Below are 22,347 nucleotides of genomic sequence, written 5' to 3'. Positions count from 1 at the left end.
TGTCACATCACAAAATGAAGGCCGAAAACCAGAGTGGGCTGCAGTTAATCCTACTGGGCAAACAAACTGCCTCTCATCTCTCCTCAGAGAAATCAGCTTGTCAGATCATTCAGTGCTTGCGCATTAAAATGTTGCAACACATGCCGTTCAAACGAATAAAGCCATTATTGTGCCATGTTGGAACCTTTTCCTGGGTCTTGTAAACCCAGTTTGAACTGGTTAAATAGTTCGACAGCTTTGTATCCGGAAACTTGACATGATAAATATCATAGGTCACCACTGTCTCAACACAAGGGAAAATACTCGTCATTCCCATTCGACAGACTTTAAAGAACTTCTATCTTCAGAGACCCTCTCGATCAATTAGACGCCGACTGTCATATTAAAAAGTAAACATACAAAACTGTTATGCTCTATTAAGGGGGCAGCTATGTTTTTTTGTGAGCAACATGGGTTAATGTGTGTGGAAAGACGTTTACCGTATTTTCCGCACTATAAGGCGCACCGGATTATAAGGCGCACCTTCAATGAATGGCCCATTTTAAAACTTTGTCCATATATAAGGCGCACCGGGTTATAAGGCGCACCTTCAATGAATGGCCCATTTTAAAACTTTGTCCATATATAAGATATATACATTTGGCCCGCGGGCCGGACTTTGGACACGCCTGCTATAGTGGCTCAATATTGGTCCATATATAAAGCGCACTTGATTATAAGGCGTTCTGTCGGCTTTTGAGAAAATTGGAGATTTTTAGGTGCGCATTATAGGTCGGAAAATACGGTATTAGAATTCACTTTTCCTTATGAACTCTACGTTGTCAGAAAAGTAAGACATTCGTACAACGCAAGCCAATTTTCATCACAAGTGACATCCGAAAGATCAGGTCTCAGACTTACAGCAGACTGCCCTGCAGAGGTCCATAAAAAGGCCATATGTTTTCAAGTGGCTTTCCAAGTGGTGGAGCACGGCCCAGGACGTGATGCTGTGCACCAGATGGTTGCATTAAGCACACTTACTCCTTTCTGTTGATTCTTTCCGAAGCACGCACTTGGGAGAGCAGGTACACAGAGGTGAAGGCACACACAACACTGACCCAAAAAAACAACAACCCAGTCCATAAGTGTTATAAGTTCGTCACCTCCACCATGGAGCTTGTTTTTATCACTATTCCATCATTATAGAAAAAAAACTACCAGTGTTGAGCTTGGGACAATAACTAACCTATGAAACGACTGAAGGCCGCGACCTGAGAGAAGTGAACATGTGGGGAAAAAAATATAATTTGAACAACAAAGTTAGTCATGCCGTTAACATATGACTGATTATTGTGTTTTTCCTAGATTTGTTTTTCAATGGGAGAATGTGACGAACATGATTTTAAAGCAAGAAAACGAGACAAAGAAAATAAGATTTTGCCGACAGTATAGACCAGGGGTGTCAAACAAATTTTTTTCCCGGGCCGCATTGTAGTCGTAGCTTCTTTCGAAGGGCCATTGTGACTGTCAACCCAAATAAATGTATGAGCACCTCGTATTATATACAGTAAAAGCTACAAAACAAACTGACAAATAACTCATTTTCAAATCAAACGAGTAAAAACTGGTCAAATATTAAAAAAAACGATATTATTAAAAGTAAAGACAGTTTGCAATTCGAGTAATGACACACAAATTTGATGCACAATTTGTCTTCACGGGCCTCTTAAAATGATGTGGCAGGCCGTATCTGGCCCCCGGGCCTTGAGTTTGACACCTAGACGAATATGATTAGTGCTGACTAATTGCGCGTCTCGCTTCGCTCTACCCTTCAGTCACTGTCAGATCAAATAAGAAAAAGAGCAGAATTAATTCAGGTGACTATTATTATTATCCATGGCAGGATATGATCCTCGTCTAATCTCCTCATAGCCAGGGGTGAAGGAACCAGGGTAAAATGTGACAGAGCAATTTTAAGACACTTGATCATTCATTCATTAAACAAGGTTAGGCCTGAAATGCTTTCTAGTAGTCACACGTATGCTAAACCACAAGCGCTTCTAAAACAAAATGTCGTGGTCTATTTGATTATTTTTATAACTATATTATTTGTTTAATACATATTGTTAACTTGTTAAAAACAACACAATACTAGAGTGTTTCATCATATAATATTCTGTATTGATTGACAGTTGAGACATTTTCTTGTTTACTTCTGTAATGATGGACAGCTCTGACATTTTGTGATTAATTTATTTTATCTGATTGGATTAAAGGAATTTTGTAAACGTAGCGGTTGGTGTGTTTTGCCCAACGAGTTCCTGTTTAAATGAGAAATAAACATTTTAATGCCAAACGTATTTGCAGCTACAAGTGTTTTTTTATTTTCATGCAGGGTTCACTGCTGTTGGTCTTGGATTGTGGTTTTAATGCATGAGGTTTACAAGAACTATGCACAATAGGGGTGCCCAGTAGGACCACCTCAGCCTATTCCTTGCATCACTACCTAAGACTATAACATGGCCAGACAATCTGGTCCTTAATGAGCAAAAACCACACAGGGAAGAACTAGCAGATGTAGTGACACCATGGTTGTTGGCTCCAGTTTAATCTCCACTCAATCAATTTTACGGGATGGCATCAGTGGACGGTGTAAACTTCGACATATGACAAAACTGATTTTAATGTATTTTATTACCTGAGATTTGGAGTGCTTTAGGAATCCCTCTCAGAATAACTTAACAAACACTAAATATCATGGTATAAAGCTTACCTTAGTCCTACACTCTGATAAATAGGAAGAACTGGAGTCACAAAGCATATTTGTTCAGAAAATGAGGACGGACAGGAGGACAATAGCTGATAGCTGAGTAGCAACTCGATTTGCAAAATTCAAGGCAAATGTGGAATACTGATGTTGACGCATTAAAAATAAAGCTGACCAGTTTTCTGTCTGAAAAATCTTGAGAACACACAAGCTAAGGTGACCTACTACTCACTCTTGAGCATAACTTTGCTGCCAGATTTAATGTCTTTAAGAAATGTGCCCTGAGTGACATTTATATATCCAATTTAGTCATGAAAGGAAGTCATAAAATAAATGTCAATGCCATTAAGTATACCTATCACACAAAACTCGATCGACTCACAGCTGTGTTATTTTGTTGAAGTGGCAAAAGGTAAAGAACACCCCTGATGCAGTACATACCGAAGGGCATAATTTGACTCCAAATATATAATCCCCTACTTCAGCGTGTTCTTAGTATACATACAGTTATTTCCCAAGGAGCCACATTTTTGAACCTATAAAAATATAGAACTGGGAATAGTATTGCTAATATTTTGCTGTCGTGAGGATTAAACTCTCGGGCAATCATCAGCATGAAGATGAAAGTAAAAGAGAGGATGAAAGAAAAAGATGGTTGAAGGTCGTTTCATGAGAGCAGGAAATTTGTGTGCGTGCTTGCGATACTTTCAGCCAGACCAGGAGCAGGTGCTAGTTTGCTCCTTGCTTCAGTGAGCTGTGTCTGGGTGGCTCCACTCCCAGCTGGGGCACAACAACGACGAGAGGGAGCGAGAGAGTGAGAAAGAGAGAGAGAGAGAGGGAGACAGAGAGAGATGTGCAATGAGGTGGTCTGATTCGCGGCATCTGAGTCCGAAGGGTCAGGGCTCATCACATCATCGCACATGCAGCTGCTGATGGTCACCCAAGTCACCCAAAACTTACGTACTTTTGAGCCAACTTTCATTTTCAACAAGGTGACTCAGTTAAATATTTGTCCCTGCTTGTACAGAATTATTGAGACATGTTTTTGTTTTAGCAGCAGTGGGTTTACTCTGATTTCATCTTCTGTCAGACTCAAACGTAGGCTTTATACAGCGTTCAACTTTTGCAGATGAAATGGTTTTGATCGCTCAGCACGCGGTTTGCATGTAGTTTGCGCCACCTCCCGTCACAACGCCGGCCCCCTTACGGGGCACGCGCCCCAGTTTGAAAACCACTCTATTGAGTGGACTTACAGTATTCTCACATGCACACACTATTTTCCATTTGAATACTAAAAACTCGTAATACTTCACTATGTTTTTAAATGTCGCCAATTAGCTTAAATAGCCTCTGAGAAAATGGTGAACGCACATTTATATTTACTTGACTTTGCAGATAATGGAACTAATGATTTTTTTTTTACCTTGTGAAAGCTGCTGCTTTACAGCAGTTCAAGGTAATAAATCATTACTGTTTACAGACTAGATTCGCTAAGAATTCCTCTAATCAAACAAGCTCTGTGGCTTTTGATTAAATTCCCTCTTCCGACAAACTTTTCACTTGACTGCGTTTTCATTCTCCGGATCTGTTGCTGCGTGTCTTTGCCTCTCAATCGTCCCCTTTGGTTTGACATTACAACTGTCTTATGCTGTCAGTCCCATATTCATTTTCAGCATCATCCTTCTAAGGATCTCTCTTGATCAGTGGCTCACTATGTTGGGGCTGCTTGCTCATCTGCCTGGCTCATCCTCGCTTGGCTTGGTTGGGATTGGCAGCTGGAGGAACCCAGGTGTGGTTCTGGAGGTACCCAGCTGTGAGCCACCAGTTTACTCTTGTCATTCTGTCAGTCACGGATGACAGAGGCCACTTCGGGATGCCTGGTGTGCGGCATGACACAGTGTCTGGTGGTAAATGTGCGTATGAGGCCACTTCATTAGTATGTGTATTTGTGTTTCTTGCACATGGTCCCATTGAAGAATGCCTAACTGAGAAAATGGAGTATCATTGCCAGGAGAGGTTCATATTTCCCAAATACAGTGTTAGGAACAGGGGACAGACACCGTGTTTAATTTTAAGCTAAGGATAGTTTATTAGTCACATGTAGTAAACTATCTCAGTAGTGCCCAACGTTTTTAGTAGTAGCTACAAATTTATTGTGGACCGACAAACATTTGTCAACGAGTGTAGGGCTGGCTTGTGTCATATATTTCAAATTGGTGTATGCTCTGCTACAATTTATTTTATTTTTTTTGCAATTTAACTGCAGTCCAGTACCAAACATGGGTGTTTAGGGACCCCAGCAATATTCTAAGCCAACATCTTCACCTATTCACACACATGTCCACATAATGATTGTATATTACCTAATAATGGAGAGGACCTAAATATTTCTTTTGTGTCGTCCATGGAACCGTTTGTATCCACCACTATGCTTTGATTTCCATCCATCCATTCATTTTACATACCATTTGTCCCCACGGGGGTCGCGAGCATGCTGGAGCCTATTGTAGCAGTCACCAGGCATTAGGTGGGGGATACCCTGAACTGGTTGCCAGCCAATCGCAACAACTATTGGCTCGCACTCACACTTACAGGCAGTTTGGAGTGCTCAATGGGGCAACCATGCATGTTTTTGGGATATGGGAGGAAACCGAAGTACCCGAAGAAAACCCACACAGACACGGGGAGAACATGCAAACTCCACATAGGGAGGCCGGAGCCTAAATCGAACCCACCACCTCCAAACTGAGGTGGACTTGCTAACCAGTGCGTCACTGTGTCACCTGCTATAATGAGAATAAATTGTCAAAATATGCGTTCATGAAGATAGTACCAACATTTCTGGACTACAAGCCGTACCCGAATATAAGCCGCACCAGCGAAAATTGGGGAAAAATCCTGTTTCGTATAAGTGGCACTGTACTATAAGCCTCAAGTGTTCTAATGATTAACCATACGTATAGAAGTGAATATGCACAAATCATAAAAAATCCATAGGCTTGTGCAAAACGTAGCATTTTATAGTCCGGAAAAAGTCATGTATAACATTTTGCATATACTTGCATATACTTGCAAATATGTATGGATAACTTGTTTGTCAAAATGTTAATAAAAGGGATGCATCTCCAAAGAGCCATCTCTTTATTGGCAATCCCCTTTGTGCATATTCTCTTACATACACATCATAATTATCTTTTGATTTCAATCCCAAATGTTTTCGGAAAACAGCAACAATAAGTCTTGTTGGTTGACTTTATTATTGTCTTCACAGCACCAGCATTCAAATCCAAATAAAGTCGTTGTGACAGGTGGTGGAAGAAATGAAATGGAAATAATCAAGAAATAATCATGCCGAAATTATACAGCTCATGTGTTCCTAACACTGCAGTTGATATGCTTCACGTTTTCTCTGTAAAGTTGGCAGTGTCTATCCATGCAGGCCTTTTTAGTCACTGGCACTGATTCATTTAACTGCTGTGTGAAACATGAGTGACAGATGTCACTTTTAAATTACAATCTTCTAATGGCACTCGATATTTTCTGTATACAATCTGTGGGCTAAGTAATAAGGCAAATCAGAATACACTGCAAATTACAATTCCAGATGTTTAGCTGAACTTGTCATTCAAATTATGACAGCAATTCAGCACATAATTTTTTAGGTAATATGGAAGCACCCTTTTGCTGAGTGCAACATGCAACAGATGTCAAAATGCAAAAGGTTTTCTTTGTCGAGTGCAGCACTTCATACATGTGGAGAGGTTTAGTATTGTAGCATATGTATTCCTCTGTGGCTCTTGCAGACTTGAATGAGAACAGGCAATTTTTGTCCGATTTTTTTTTTTACACATCCACATGGGACGTTATTAAAATAAAAGGCTCAACATGCTCAAACGACATAAACTGAATGTTCTTTGATTGATAGAAGAAATAAAACAACAACAAAACAAACGCAGTGCAGCTCAGCTTCTTGCTTTAAGATGTTATGGCTTGCTATATGTTGATGGCTCTTTTTTTAATACTACCACAGAAAAAAAAAATGGATATTACGGTAGAATTAAAGTCTTTCTTCAATTCTTCAGGTGCAGTCTTGGCAATAATAAATTAACGGATAGTTCAATAAACTTTTTTAGATGTATATCTAACCCTCTATATATATCTTATATTATACTATATATTTTATCAGATTGTATTAGATTGTATCAGATTAGATTATATATTCAGGGCTATGTTTGAAAAAGTATTATTGCCTCTGTAGTTTATAAAGTTCCACATGTCATATCTGATAACATCCATGTTTTGCATGTCAAAGGAATTATTTATCCGTGAAAATGAAGACTGCGAAGCAGAGAACCAAGCTGACATCTCCTGGGAGATGACATACTAGGATGGTGTCGAACCTCGCTCTGTTTTTGACACGGCTTCACACCTTGGATCATCAATTTGATATACTTATGAGACATGACTAAAGGAAAGGTTCAGTACAAGTAAATTCATATTTATGCAAGCAAACCATGTGTGGGTGTCTGCAACGCTGACATACAAATTATATAGCAACCTTACTAAATTGAATAGTCTATTAAAATGTAAAAATGTGTTTTACATTGTACTATCACTCAATACTAGCGGTATATATTTTTTTCTGTCTGGCATTTATGCTTTTAAAAGGAAATGTAATATAAGAAAGCGGTTACCCTGCCCTCGCAGTTTTCATGGGCTGAAAATTTAAAATGAGTGCAGATTTGCAAATAAATAAATAAAGATACATTAATTTGAACATTCAAAATTTTGTGTCTTCAACTGAATAAGTCATTTCATTATATTCAGTTTTTATCTTTACGTTTTACTTCAACACCCTAACTTTATTGGAATTGCGTATACTATCCAGTTTGATTAGTTTTACCTTGAACTTCTCATCTCTACCTTCCAGACGCACTGTCAGAATGAAATCCAGTTTGAATACTGTGCAGAAAATGAATACTTTGAGCCTGGCGGTTTGACCTTCATCTCTTGTCTTTAGTGCTGACAAACCTTTATATTTAAAACATATTTCTGCACATGCACAAAGATTTTCACACAAACACAATACAATGACACAGGCTCTCCACAATCTAATAGAAAATTTACCCCGCTGTGTTGATACTGTTTGAGTAAATGGCAATGGATAGATAACAACCTACCTCATCTGTGTGATTTATGGTAATGCTCTTAGCCCTAATGAGGTCCACAGCATATTTATCTCCACACACTGTTATATTTTCAGTCAAAGATGATGATTCTGCACATTCCAAGCACACCAGCAACAATCAAATATTAATTCACACAAATAAACTTGCATTTTTACCGGGTTTGATAAAATGATGTATAAATCAGTAATTCTGCCATTTTGATCTTGCCCGATGACATTTATTCAGATTAGGCAATCCAGAGTCTAACTGTGGACCGACACCAAATTCGAGATGGAGCACTTTTACTGCTTTTAAAACTGGAGGTATACTGACAAATTCTGTATGTTCAGTCTTGTTTGAGAGTGAGGTCAAGTGAAATTTCACAGCCATCCTATTGAGGAATTGATTTAATAAGTTGCAAAATTGATTGCTCATGCAAACAGATATGGAAGCTGATCTATTTACCTGGCACATGCAGGATTGCATCTGCCAAATAGGTAATATCGCCGTGTAATGTATTTTGCGCATTCATAGAGAAATATATGGTAAGAAAATAAATTTAATATGCACAATATAATTGATCAAATCTGAGACAGAGTGCAATTGCTGATTTTGCATTTCTAAATAGCTAGCGCGCCTGCACTTGGAGCTAATCACAAGATGGAGTCATAACTTATCATCCATGACAAAACTCATTTGAACTCTACATTTATTTGCATCAACGTCAGTTCAATGCATTCGTAACTGGTCTCTTCCGGAGCACTTAGTGCCGAGACAAGTCTTCAAGTCCATATTACTCTAGATGGGCAGATACATCCAGTTTAGTATATGAGTATTTTTTTTTTGCTGGCTTCACCCATTTCTAGATAGCAAGAGATTTCTTATTGTGACTCAGTATTGTGTTCGGTGAAACCCATGAGTGCAAAATCCATGCTTGAATATGGCAGCCTCTACCACCTTTACCTCTGATTTTTGTTTCCATTGATCATCCAAAAATGTTTTTGTACATACTCAACAAATTAGACCAGGGGTGTCAAACTCTTTTATTTCGCAGGCCGCATTGTAGTCATAGCTTCTTTCGGAGGGCCATTATGACTGTCAACCCAAATAAATGTATGAGCACCTCATATTATATACAGTAAAAGCTACAAAACAAACTGACAAATAACTCGTTTTCAAATCAGACAAGTAAAAACTGGTCAAATATAAAAATAAAAAAATATTAAAAGTGAAGACAATTTGCAATTCTAGTAATGACACACGACTTTGATGCACAATTTGTCTTCGCGGGCCACATCAAATGATGTGGCGGGCCGTATCTAGCCCCCGGGCCTTGAGTTTGACACCTGTGAATTAGACTGTAATAATTTGTAACTATCCAGGTATTTAACTAGCTACTCCATTTGTATTCACTAAATAACGGACCAATTGTCACCCTTGTTTCTGCTTTGAAGTGACTAAGAAAAAAAAAGTAATTTTATTTTCATCCTGATACAGAGACAATGGAATGAATAATCCCGCAAACCTTCAGTGCTCATATGGAAACAGAAATGGAGCAGACTCAGGGTTCATAGTCGACCAGGTAGAGAACAAAGCTGGCCAAGACCAAAAGGATGTGGGAACTTGGTTTATGAGGTGTTGCTGGAACCCGACAACAAGCTCATGAGCTCATTCATTAGCCCACCCAAACACTCCGACCTCTCTCAGCAACGAGCCCTAAAGGAGCTCTGCGGTCAAAAGTGTTTCTGGGTTTCGTGATTTCTTCAAAAGAACGTAAAACTCATTTCAGAAAGAATTTCCCTTGGAAGACGAGTGAAGTCACAGCTGTATGATTTTCTGATTTCTTTAACAGGTATATTTTCTCAATATCACTGTGTTTAAGCATGACTGCTCGTTTTTGTTAAAATGATTGAAAACAGTCTTGTCTTCTAAGTTGCTAAATAAGAAGATCAATGAGTCTAAAGTCATTTTTTATTGTAATTTTATTTAGGAAATTTCATGAATTACTGTCTCAATATTCTGTTTTTTTCTTCCAAATGCTCTTCCACTGATATTATGAAACTACAATTGTATCATGTTGAATTACAACGGGAGTTGATAACTTGATAACACCGAATCACCGAATCTGTGCATTTAGGACTTCAGTTGAAATCCTCCAAATTATGCTTGCCTGTAATGTTGCAAATATTTCACATTGAGAAAGTGTCTCCTCTGCCTGGTATCTCTGACAGTCGGTTTGAACCTCCTTGACCCCAGCTTGTGGTTTATGGGCACTCATCCAAACAACGTTAGAGGTCGAGTGGGACACATTAGAGGAGTGTTAGATATGCAGCCGGCATCTGATGGGATGTAATGACCCTTTGACAATGCTTGGCTTCGCCCATGAGATGTTACACATTTTCAAAGACCCAGGCTGTGTAATGAGGGAAACATGGAGCCTAAGACCTCACGCTGCATTTATGGGTATATCTGTCACATTAATGAGCAACACAACCATTAGTGGTGATAGCTGAAGACGGCGTAGCATCTCTAGCCTCATGGCAAAAGTCAGTGTCAGGTTACATCAGTGTTCAATTTAACAGAGGAGAGTGTTTGAAAGCATTGCCACGTGCCAATTACCTCAAGTCCTGCTGGTCAGCTCCCGGTAATTCAAATTTATATTGTCACCAATCAGGAAGAGCACACTGCTGTAAGACCCCTGAAGCGTAGTGAGTGTAGTACTTACGTGCTTTGACAAGCACCATAACATCCAATTCAACCCGCGCTTACTTTTTGATGGTTCATCTGGCTCTTTGTGATTGTAGGTGCAACACTTTGGAATGTTTCTTCATATCTTAATTGACAGTCTTCCTACTTACAAATTACATCAACTACCTACCAAGAGCTGCCCTTGTTCCTCCTGTCTTGCTGCTCTCTTCATGTGGCCTTCAACTGTGGAAACCTGTGGTATTTCATGATCAAATAGGCCACAACTGTCCATCACTCCCATTATAGATTTTTATTACGGTAAAAGATTAGCGTGTGACATTTCCAAGAATTTGTATGGTAAATGTGCGTGTAATAGTTCTTTTGAATTCAAATTATTTGGAAAACATTATGCTGGGTGCACACAAGTTGTATATTTCCAAACAGCAGCTAGAAATGTACCAAATAGAGCAGGGGTGTCAAACTCATTTTCTTCGCGGGCCGCATTGTAGTCATAGCTTCTTTCGGAGGGCCATTATGACTGTCAATCCAAATAAATGTATGAGCACCTCATATTATATACAGTAAAAGCTACAAAACAAACTGACAAATAACTCGTTTTCAAAACATACGAGTAAAAATTGGTGGATACTTTACTAAGTTCGTCACCTCCACCATGGAGCTTGTTTTTATCACTATTCCATCATTATAGAAAAAAACTACCAGTGTTGAGCTTAGGACAATAACTAACCTATTAAACGACTGAAGGCCGCGGCCTGAGAGAAGTGAACATGTAGGGAAAAAAATATAATTCGAACAACAAAGTTAGTCATTCCGTTAACATATGACTGATTATTGTGTTTTACCTAGATTTGTTTTTCAATGGGAGAATGGGACGAACATGATTTTAAAGCAAGAAAACGAGACAAAGAAAACAAGATTTTGCCTACAGTATAGACCAGGGGTGTCAAACTAATTTTTTTTCACGGGCCGCATTGTAGTCATAGCTTCTTTCGGAGGGCCATTGTGACTGTCAACCCAAATAAATGTATGAGCACCTCATATTACATACAGTAAAAGCTACAAAACAAACTGACAAATAACTCGTTTTCAAATCAGACGAGTAAAAATTGGTCAAATATTTAAAAAAAAAAGATATTATTAAAAGTGAAGACAATTTGCAATTCTAGTAATGACACACAAATTTAATGCACGATTTGTCTTCACGGGCCTCATAAAATGATGTGGCGGGCCGTATCTGGCCCCCGGGCCTTGAGTTTGACACCTGTGAAATAGAGTAGATATTATTTTACTAGCTCCACACAATTAATACTATGAATACTTTACTAATGGCATGCAGAGATGTTGTGTAAGTTTTGCAACTGGGGTTGAATAATTTGATAGCAGCAATACATTTCCACTGTAAAAATATCTTTACGTATTTCCACAGCAAGGCCGAGAGATGCTGTGACATTTCGGAGAGATTTCATTACAGGAAGCTGTGTTAAATGATAAGTTTATTTTTCAGAGGGCAACACTGCTGTGCTGGCCCCAAGGACTGAATGGTTTGTTTTTTTCATAGACCAGTGGGAGGGCGGTTATGTATAGATGACATATTTTGGCTTTCATTGCTGCATTTGAGGGGATTCACACAGAGTTTGGGAGCCGTGAAAGCGGCAAGGAATATCTTCAGCGCTCTTTAGGTTTTTTTTGCTGTTCTGGTAAAAATGGTTTCATCGATTATTCTATTGTCCGGATGGTCCCAATGGCCAGTTCTTCTCTTTCGCTCCTTCCGCCTGCATGAGCATGCTTTCTGAGGGAAATTAACCCGATGCGATGACTGATGTGCCAACGATAGCCGCCAGCTACCTGGCCACCAAACCAACTGCCGAGACAAGAGAGCAGCAGGCTTCCTTCCCAGCAGATAAACATCCCAACATGAATGATTTTTATTATTATTATCCCATCTTTCTTCTTTTGACAAATATTCAGCAATCTTCCCCCAAGGGTTGCCAATAGAAGAGCCAAGAGGCTGCAAATCTGTCTGTTTATATACATCACATCAAGAGCAAATATTAATGCTCAATTTCCTAGCAGTGGGCCATCCTATAATGCATTTATCTTCTGCAAATACCAATGTCACGCTAACTCTGGGGAAAGGCATCAGCTGAAATGTTATGAATAACTTGATCAAATTACACAGTCAAAGCAGGAGGGGAATAATAAGGCTGGTGCTGCAGTGCTTGGCAGCCACAAAGGGCCCCGCCAGGTTAAGGCACCCAGCCAGACACCATGCCTGGAACTAAATGAAGCCGTTAGGAAATGGTCCAGGTCATCAGTGGCATGCGTGGTGCACTTTCAGGGTCTGCTATTTCGAATGAAACGAAAACGTAAATACATTGATGCAGTAATAGTGATTTGTATTTTGCCTGGTGTGAGTACATTCATGAATTATGTCAAGCTTATTAAATGAATTTGATGGTTTTTATTCAAATGTAAATGAGGAACTAATTTTCACCTTTGCTCAATGCAAATTGCTATTATGTTAAAATTGATCAAAAATAAGAACTAATGTATATTTGTATTCGCAACTATGTTTTTAACGTCATCAACAAAGACATGATCAAGTGTTTTTTTAGGAGGTTTGGGAGGGGCATAATCTAGCTCTTTTCAAGAGACAGTTTAATGATTAACCACAGATGGCATCCACACGCACAGACATTTTTCTTAAATGAAAAACCAGTATCGCTCAATGTGTTCGCAAAATAATTTCCTGAAACTTTCTCCTCCACACTAATTCAATTATAAATCCAATATCTTTTCTCCCTAAGCCAAATGTCAAACTGTGCTGGAGTTTTTGCTGACTATGTGCAGAATCAGTTGGTTTTGGATGGCAAGATATAAACTGAGGCATGCTGGGATGCACCGGCCCAACTGTATTTCTGCATGCAGGTTGATAAAGATATTAGTTTATCGCGTTCATCTGTCCTGAATCAAGGTCAGCAGCTTGGAAAAATAACACAAGGAGATAATTTATAATCATCATCTGTGTGTCTTTTTGCAGCCAACAACATCCAACACAGACTGAGACCATCACATTCCACTGGAAGTGTGTTTGCAATCACTCCTTTTTAATGGGTGCTGACAAATACAATATGTAATCAAATATAAAAAGATTCCAGCTGCTTTTAATACAGAATGGTCACTGATTTCAGTTGGCTAAGGTTAACTTAATTTCCTCAGTGGTAAGCAATTGAGAAGCAGAATTCATCACACCATACCATTATTCACAACAAATACAAGCAGGACATCCACATACTATTTATTTGACATAGTGATAATGCGGTGTTTTGAAAAGTGTGGTCTGCAATTGCCTGGCGACCCAGTTCAGGGTGTACCAAGCTTCTTGCCCAAAGTCAGCTGGGATAGGCTCTGTTGGGGAACTAATGGCACCTAATTTGCTTCAACAACTGTAATTGAACCCCTCAGCATCATGGGCATCATTATAGACTGTGGCCTGACGACCTTTACGTTCAGGCAACAATGTTCCCGTACTTTTAATTATACTGTATGTGTACATGTGTGAGGAGCCGAGAAGACAAATGACAGAGTCATATTAAGACTTCCTTCCCTTCCTCATTGTTTAAGACACCGTCACCCTGATTGTGTCTGCTCCTCATTGATATGCATGAGCTGTCGGCTGTGTGAGACGTTGCTTTATTGCTACTCTGCCATTCTGCCTGCAATGACTCGGTGATGAGTCTGTGTAGCCTGTAGTCAAGTTCAAAGAGTAATTTGCCTGAGTGTTATTTCAATCGCGGAAAATGGCTTCCCATTCCAGGTCCTTTCTCTCCCAATAAACCAGGCTGGCAAGTCATTCACTGGGCACATACATGCATATCTCACAGATTCATAATGAACTGGCTGTTAAATGTACATGGAGACGCCCCCCTCCAATGGAAAATGAAGATCCGTGCTGTGTGACTTCAGCGCAAATGAGTCTTGATGGTTTTGTTGTTTCGTCAGTGAGGCCTGGCACTGGACTTTCACATTAGTGACGTAGCACACATCGTAAATCATGAATACCAAATTTCTTATCATTAATGCCGATACCTTTTCGGAATGTTTGTAAATAATAGGTGCCATAGTAAAGCAATTGACTACTGCTGACCTGAACTGAAATGAAGACAAAATCTTGTTTTACACCACAAGGGGTTTTTTTTTGTTTTTTTTTAATTATCAATATCTTTGAAAAAGTCCAAATTAAGACAGTGCTACTTGAGTGAGTGGGGTGGAGAAATCAAGTATTCATGTAAAATATCAATGTGATTGCTGGAAGAATATTGTTTAAAATCAGAGACATCTTTCAGAAGACATTACACACTGTATTGTGCATTTGTCATGAATTTCCCCCTGGGGATCAATATCTACCTACCTACCCACTACGTCGGTCCGTCCGTCCGTCGGTCCATCGGTTGGTCCGTCCGTCCAACTACAAAGAACTTCATACTTCCATGTCATCTCTTTGTGTCTCCCTACTGATTGCATTTAATGTCCACACACAATCCCGCCAACAAATCCCCTGCTGTATTCATAATCTACGTCACAGTCTATCTGGCAGGGTTGAACTCGAACAGTTGAACCTCTCGGGCACCCACTCTCCTGAATGTCTAATAGTGTCTGACAGTGTCCAAATGGGATCCAACTCACTTGGACGAAGGTCATTTCCATCATTTAGTGCTTCTAATTGGATGAATAATGAATGAATTACTGCTCTGGTGGGAAGACGTGTTGATTGAGACAGGACGCTCTGTAGTTGGTTGAGAAGCAAGCAGGTGCTGTGTTTACCACACATGCTCACTCAGGAGCCTTTCTCCAGCTGTAACATTTTCCTGACATCCTCCAGAGTGAAGGTAATTTCATTACCCAGCATCCAAACTCTACATGCTTGACTGGTGGAGGGGGCAAAAGAAATCAATAGGTGCCATTACCACGGCTGAGGTGCCAGCGCGTGAGCGTGTGTGTATGTGTGTGTGTGTGTGTGTGTGTGCGTGTGTGTGTCTAATAGATGCCATCAAGCTTAACCATATGAGTGCATACGTTCGTATATACTATAGCTCAAAACCTAGCGACAAAACCTCATAAGTCACATTTCGGTGAATTACTTCTTTTTTTTTTTTTTATTAAAAATCTACACTTATTATTAGTCCACACATGTTCATGTTACTTGAACAAATGATTGGCCAATTTTAAGTGTTATGTCTTGCTCTTTTTTCACGATGCAATGCCAATGAATGAACTTTTTTAGAGCTCCAAGGATTCCGTAGAACGCCAGCATTATGTAAACCCAGTATTAAGCAAACTATGTGGATAATGTAGCAAGCCAAGCTACAATAAAATGTCAAAAAGGGTTAGTGTTTCAAATTGGGGTTAATGTTTCAAAGTAGGGTTAGGGCTTGCAAACAGGTTTAGGGTTTCATAGTAGGATTACAAAGTAGGGTTAGGGTTTCAATCTAGGAATTCACAGTAGGGTCACAATTTTTAACAGTGATAATAATATTAGTCGTTGTAACATTCAACTGTCCCAATGTGTGACCTGACCTCATTATTTTCCTTATGGTTAGTCCCAGCACCCAAACAAATCTTGATCATGGCTTTTTGATATCACCTTACCTTTCTCTGGGGAAACATTTTCTCAGTCTTTCCAAGACTTGCTTAAGCCAAGTTAAACCGGGCCAAACTAGGCAGAAATAAGCTAATCAGTTCATACTTGCGTTGCGTGCATACTTGGGTTAATGCATGCGTGTGTGTGAGTGTGTTTGTGTGTGTGCACGTGTATAAAACAAACCTCATTAACAGTTGACTAATGAAGATTTAAGAACCTACTGTTTGCCTTTTTTAGCAGCTGTCAGGGGTTGATTACATCTTCTCATCTAAGAGGAGTAATCTCTTAAGTGTAACGATGGCGTGTTACGTTTCACGCAAGTCTGATGAATGATGAGGCCTGAGCAGGGCCCTGTGACCCAGCAGATTGATAGTGGGGTATACCCCTAGAGGAGGAGGAGGAGGAGAAGAAGGAGGAGGAGGAGGTGATGACGAGGGACGTTCCAGAGTCAGTCAGGATCGAGGAGTGACGCTCCCATCTGCTGAACAAACTGCTCCTATCTGCTTGCTAATTAAAATTAATTACCCCAAATTAACTGTGAGACTTTAGTTCTGTCACAGTCCACACACTCTGTGTAAAGACAGAAGGTGAGATCAGCAGATTACCGTTTCAACTGATGTGTTTTTTAAGACAACTCATACAAAGCCCTGCAGATGATAGACATCATATCTGCTCTCTCAGTTGTTAGCCATATAGCTCATCATGTCAAGCACGTTGTTGTTTTGTTTAACAGGCTTATGGGGCTCCCGCTAAGCCACTGACAATTTGTCTTTTAAATTTGTGACAGCAGCACTTTGCCTCTCTCATTTTAGACACAGTCGGCGTTCCTTCTCTCTGCGCTTGCAGCCATCATCATATCCTACTGTGATGTATGGATTTGTGCAAGCCGTTCTGACAGTCAGCGACACACTAGAGACGGCAAACTTGCACATATATACTCAATAAAACATTGCTTCAACTTTTTTTTCTACAACCTTTAGGGGTGATAGCTATCAGACAGGCAAATCTCAAGTTTGAATAAATTATTTTCCCCTCAGCTTTTTAGGTGGATGCACACGTTCTACTTCTGGAATTGCAAATACTCTCTACTGATCCAATGACATCGCTGACTGGAAAGAAACTTACCGTATTTTCCGCACTATAAGGCGCACCTAAAAACCTTTTCTCAAAAGCCGACAGTGCGCCTTATATATGGACCAATATGGATTCGTGGATGAGGACTAATTTATTAAAGTAAGCTTTACGTGTTTATTTTGTGTGTCGTGTGATATTAATGTTTGAGCAACGTTGAGTTACTGATATATTCTTATTGTTTTCACTATTTCAAGTGTTACTATATTGTGATTGCATTAACGTTTGAGCAAGGTTGAGTTATTTATTCTATGCGCTTTATAATCCGGTGCGCCTTATATATGGACAAAGTTTTAAAATGGGCCATTCATTGAAGGTGCGCTTTATAATCCGGTGCGCCTTATAGTGCGGAAAATACGGTACTTGTATATACTGTATTGTGTTTATTGGATTTTCTGTATGTAACACTAACTGAGTCTAATTTATATTTTCATTCACTAGTCGTAACTTGAGTGTCTGTGTTTGCAGGTCATTCGGAATGATTTCTCTCATTCTGCAGAGTTTCAATTCTTTACTCTGAACCCTTTTCAACTTAAGACATTTGCTTGTTTGTAGAAGTTATGCTTCAACAGGTTTTCCAGACCAGTGTTTTTTGGCTTCCTTTTGAATGACTTTGCAGAGTCTACTATATTTACATCCATCTCAATGACCATTCAGTCACACACTGATGGCACAGGCTACCATGCAAGATGCCAACTGCACCATCAGGAGCACGTAGCGGCTCATTGAGCTCAAGGACGCTCAACATGATCACTAGGGAAGTGCAAGATCTAACTGGTAACCCTCCAATTCAAAAAGGCCATTCTACCTCCTGAGACATCTCTCTTTTTACTGTCGATAATTATCATGGTTCATCTACGGCTTACAGTATATCAGGAATATACAGGCAAGTCCTTGAACACTGCCATCTTGTTTCCCCGCCAATCAAATGGGTCCTTTCATTACCACTTACTGCCGCTGATAATCCTTGACATGGAGTAAGAAGAAACTTATTTACCTGCAGCAGATCAAGCCTTCAAACTACCTTTAAGAAATACAAGAATAAATGCAAAACTCCAAAGAATGTCGGCGGTTGTTCTATTTTCCGCCTCAAGGTGGTGCAACAGATGAAAATCACTAATCAAAAAGGTTTAATGTATATTATCATGGGATTTTGTTATTTGCTTGATTGTGAGATTTTGTGGGTCCTTATGTCCAAGGTGCAATCTACTGTCATGTCACTCAACCATAATAACCAGGCAAGAATAAATCACCGCCAAATTAATGCTTCAAAACTTAATGAAGACAACGTAATTCCCTCCTGAGATCTTCCCTTGAGTCGGAAACAAATTTTATGATGCGTTTCATTTTTTATGGAGGCAATTATGTAACCTTTTTTTCCCCCCTGCAATTTGATCTATGATTTATTCTGATTGAAAGTAATAAAAACATATAATAATTGATTACTGAATTGATATATTATTTTATGTCAAGTGTGGCGTGAATCAGATGGAGAATCTCTGTCTCTGTCTAAGCCTCTCTCAGAGCCGTTGACTGCCCAAGTGTATGACAGACCGTAACGTGTTATTTCCACATGGTTAAAAACTGTGTCCGGAACAATGAGATAAATTATATAGAAGCGCAGTGAAAATGTCATTCTCTACCTCTCCGGTAATGTTAATCCTTTTTGAACGAGGCTTAAGAGAACAAATGAAATTGGATCTATTCATGATAATGGACTATGCATAAGCAAATTTCAAGTGTCTGCAATTTGATTTTCATGCTGCAATCGATGGAAACCCAAGAATGTCGAGGAGGAAAGAAAATCCGTTCTGCAATATGCACCGGATGAATTGCTTATGAAAATATTTCTGCAATTTATATATATATTTACATGAAACACAAGCAACATAAACATGTTTTGAAAATTGTGTTCATTTTCATTTGTCCTACTAGCAGGGAAAATTTGAATAATGCTGATTAAAACTTGCATTGAAAATGGGAAGCTGTTCCAAATATAAAAGGTTAGCATGACAGATGATTTTCTACAGCCTGAAAGTAAAAGTGTGCTGCTCCTCCATTAGGGGCCAGTCATAATTGTTACCTTGGAGACAGCAAGTAAGCGCATGAGTTAAGGCCCTGACATCCACGTTCTCTTCATTACTACAGATCTTGGCTCAAATACAAAGTGTTAGTAGTTTTTTACCCATATCTTCAATCCAGAGCCCAACCATTGACAGTAATACTGTTCATCAAATGATATATCAAAATATTGTACTAAGAAAATAAATGCAGTTATTGTGCTGCCATTACAATACTTTGCAGAGACTTACTGGCTCCATTCGTGGCAAAAGCCGGAATTTTCAGGGACCAAATGAAGTACGGCAAATGAGAGCCAATGTATTAGATGGCCAGGCATATGTAACTTACGTCCAGAATCAGAAAGAAAATGGTAACGTACTGTAGGTGAGGGCAATATGCCATCTTTTTCGGCGATATAATGCTTCTCCATCTTCAATCTTGAACACATCTTTTAATATGTAATGGAAATAAATAGGAGGAAGAAAACCAAAATCATCATCATTATACTTGTCAGAATGACATCATTCGTAAAAGAATTTTCTAGGTTAGTCAAAAAAAATATTACGTTTATGAAGAAATGTTATCCATTTCAAATGTTGTGTTGTTCCAAATTTGGTTCTTTAAGCTCTTTGTGTCATTCTTTGGACATGAAGATTTGAATTGGTTTTTATTCAAATGGCAGTTGTAATGTCATATTTTATGAATCTCTGGTTCTCATCCTTGACAGAATTCATCCATTTTTCCATCACTGTGGATATTGCAGCAAAATCTCAGTTCTTTATTGGCTCCATTGTGAGCTCTTGGTTTGCTCTTCTCGTAAATTGTCTCTTAATTTTCAGGAAATCAGGCATAGCATTCCAAGTCTGACCTTTGGCTGACAGTCAATAAAATTAATCGCTGACTTTTATTGGGGGGGGGGGAGAAAAAAAAATTAAAGCATAATTTCCATTTCTGTCGTATCCAATCCTTTTCTTTGCTTCTATCTCTGACTTTGGGTGAGAGGCTGACTTTACACTGGTCTTAGCATCAGTCATTCAGAGCTATTGCAAATGGGGGATTGACTGAACCTATCTCTATGTGAACTACTACATACCGCTGTTCACCACCTTTCAACGCCTTTTGTAAATCTTTAGGTGAAATTGTGTCACTACTAAACATGTGATTGGTTTGGTGTCAAGAGTTGAAAAATGCACACACATCCAAATCTGAGCTACAAGATATCAACTTGACGTAATTACTAAAGTTAATTTACAACCGTCAACTGCAACGTACGCTTATAATATATTATGTCAATACAACCAAACTTGTGCCTCCAATTTGACATTTTTATTGATTTATTATTATACAGCCTGTAGTTGTTTATGATTGCAATTCCACTTTATGACTTTAGAGGTCAGTAGATCCAAATGAATCTTCTCTGACATCAGTTCCAAGGCAAAACAGCACCTTGAGGCACGAAAAGGCAAACCCATATGTTAATGTCAACATTCTACATTTGTATTGATAGCTCCATGTTTCACAATTGATTTTTATGTATCGCTTTGCTAAGAACAACAAATTGTAACTTAACATTATCTATTGATGTATAATACCGGTGCATATATTTCAGTAATGTCATTAGTGCGCCTGTCATAGCCACATTTCAGTCTCAGTGACCCAAGTGACCCAAATAATTAAAATGGAAATCACGGAGGACCACATTATGTACAGATGAAATCACTCTAGTATGGTCACTGTATGATGCATCAAGGTTCTGCCTTTGCAACTATAATATATTCCTATTTTTAAATAGACTGGAAATGTTGCAAAATTCAACCAAATGAATAATAACGTTTTTTTAATTAGAATATTTTGTTTGGTATAATGAATGCAATAGTATCAACAGGCTAATAATAAACACACTGTCAATTCGATACCCTTTGCCAATGTCAAATGGTTCATCTTTCAGTTGGATCTCATTAGATTGTGCATGCACATATAATGGGGTAACTCTGAACTAGTTGATAAATTACAGATAACAATCAGTCTCAAACATTTTCCATTTACAAAATCTCTCACCGTGTCACTCCTCCTGTTTGCCATTCTTCCATGTACAAATGAAGAACTTAGTCGAGATTCCCTGTTCTTCATCACTAAGATAAGAAACTCGCATCCATGCACCTTGCTTAAGGAGAGGTTTTTTTTTTTTTTTTTTTTCAGAATGATACCCAGTGAATGTTTTCTCCTCTAAGTTATGACATTCTTGAGGCACAAGTGGATGCTGCAGCTATGCAGTAATCCCTGCGTTAGATGAGACCTCTTCATGGTCACTTGGACTAGGCTGTTGTGTCGCTCTGACCTTTTTCGACACCAAGGTTATTTGTACCACCTGAAGTGCATGACTCATTATCATGGAATATAATCATTCTTGACAGCAATTTATATTTTCCCATTGTTTAATGAAGTTTCCTAACCATGGTTTTGCTAGGTGGCGCTATAATTCAAGTAAAGACCACCTCCAGCATGTATATAGCAATCTCTTTGGCTGTTCAATCATTACCGATCTGAGCCTTAGTGCTAAATCAAATTAAATCGCTATAGTGGTGAATAAATTGTCTCTACAGCTAATCAGTGATAATTGACGCTCCATGACTGCTCCACAAATGCATATCATTAATCTGTCAATCATCCCCATTTTTCACCTCAGTGATTGTCATGGAAAATGTTCAACCCTTACCTGACCCTGAGGGACATCATGCTTCCAGTCCATGCAACAACTGGGTCTTAAATAAATACACCAATCACACTACGGTAATCATATCCTGTATACAAACACACTAAAAGTGGGCATGCCAATAAGTGGCAAAAATCATCACGAAAAGCCCTAAAATCACGACAGATTCTTTAAGGGG

The 22,347-nt window shown here is 39.0% G+C and overlaps 2 protein-coding genes across 4 annotated transcripts in view; one reads left to right on the top strand and one right to left on the bottom strand.

Moving 5' to 3' along the window:
* Positions 1-22,347, top strand: part of LOC119131662 (lymphocyte antigen 75-like) — a 1,013,224-nt gene that overhangs the window by 732,036 nt on the left and 258,841 nt on the right. The gene's annotated exons all lie outside the window — the stretch shown is intronic.
* Positions 1-22,347, bottom strand: part of LOC119131727 (C-type mannose receptor 2-like) — a 399,366-nt gene that overhangs the window by 283,381 nt on the left and 93,638 nt on the right. The gene's annotated exons all lie outside the window — the stretch shown is intronic.

Source organism: Syngnathus acus, chromosome 12 (assembly GCF_901709675.1).
Source record: "Syngnathus acus chromosome 12, fSynAcu1.2, whole genome shotgun sequence".
In the NCBI taxonomy this organism is placed as follows: domain Eukaryota; kingdom Metazoa; phylum Chordata; class Actinopteri; order Syngnathiformes; family Syngnathidae; genus Syngnathus; species Syngnathus acus.
Note: the sequence above shows the minus strand (reverse complement) of the source record. Positions and strands in the feature narration are given on the sequence as shown.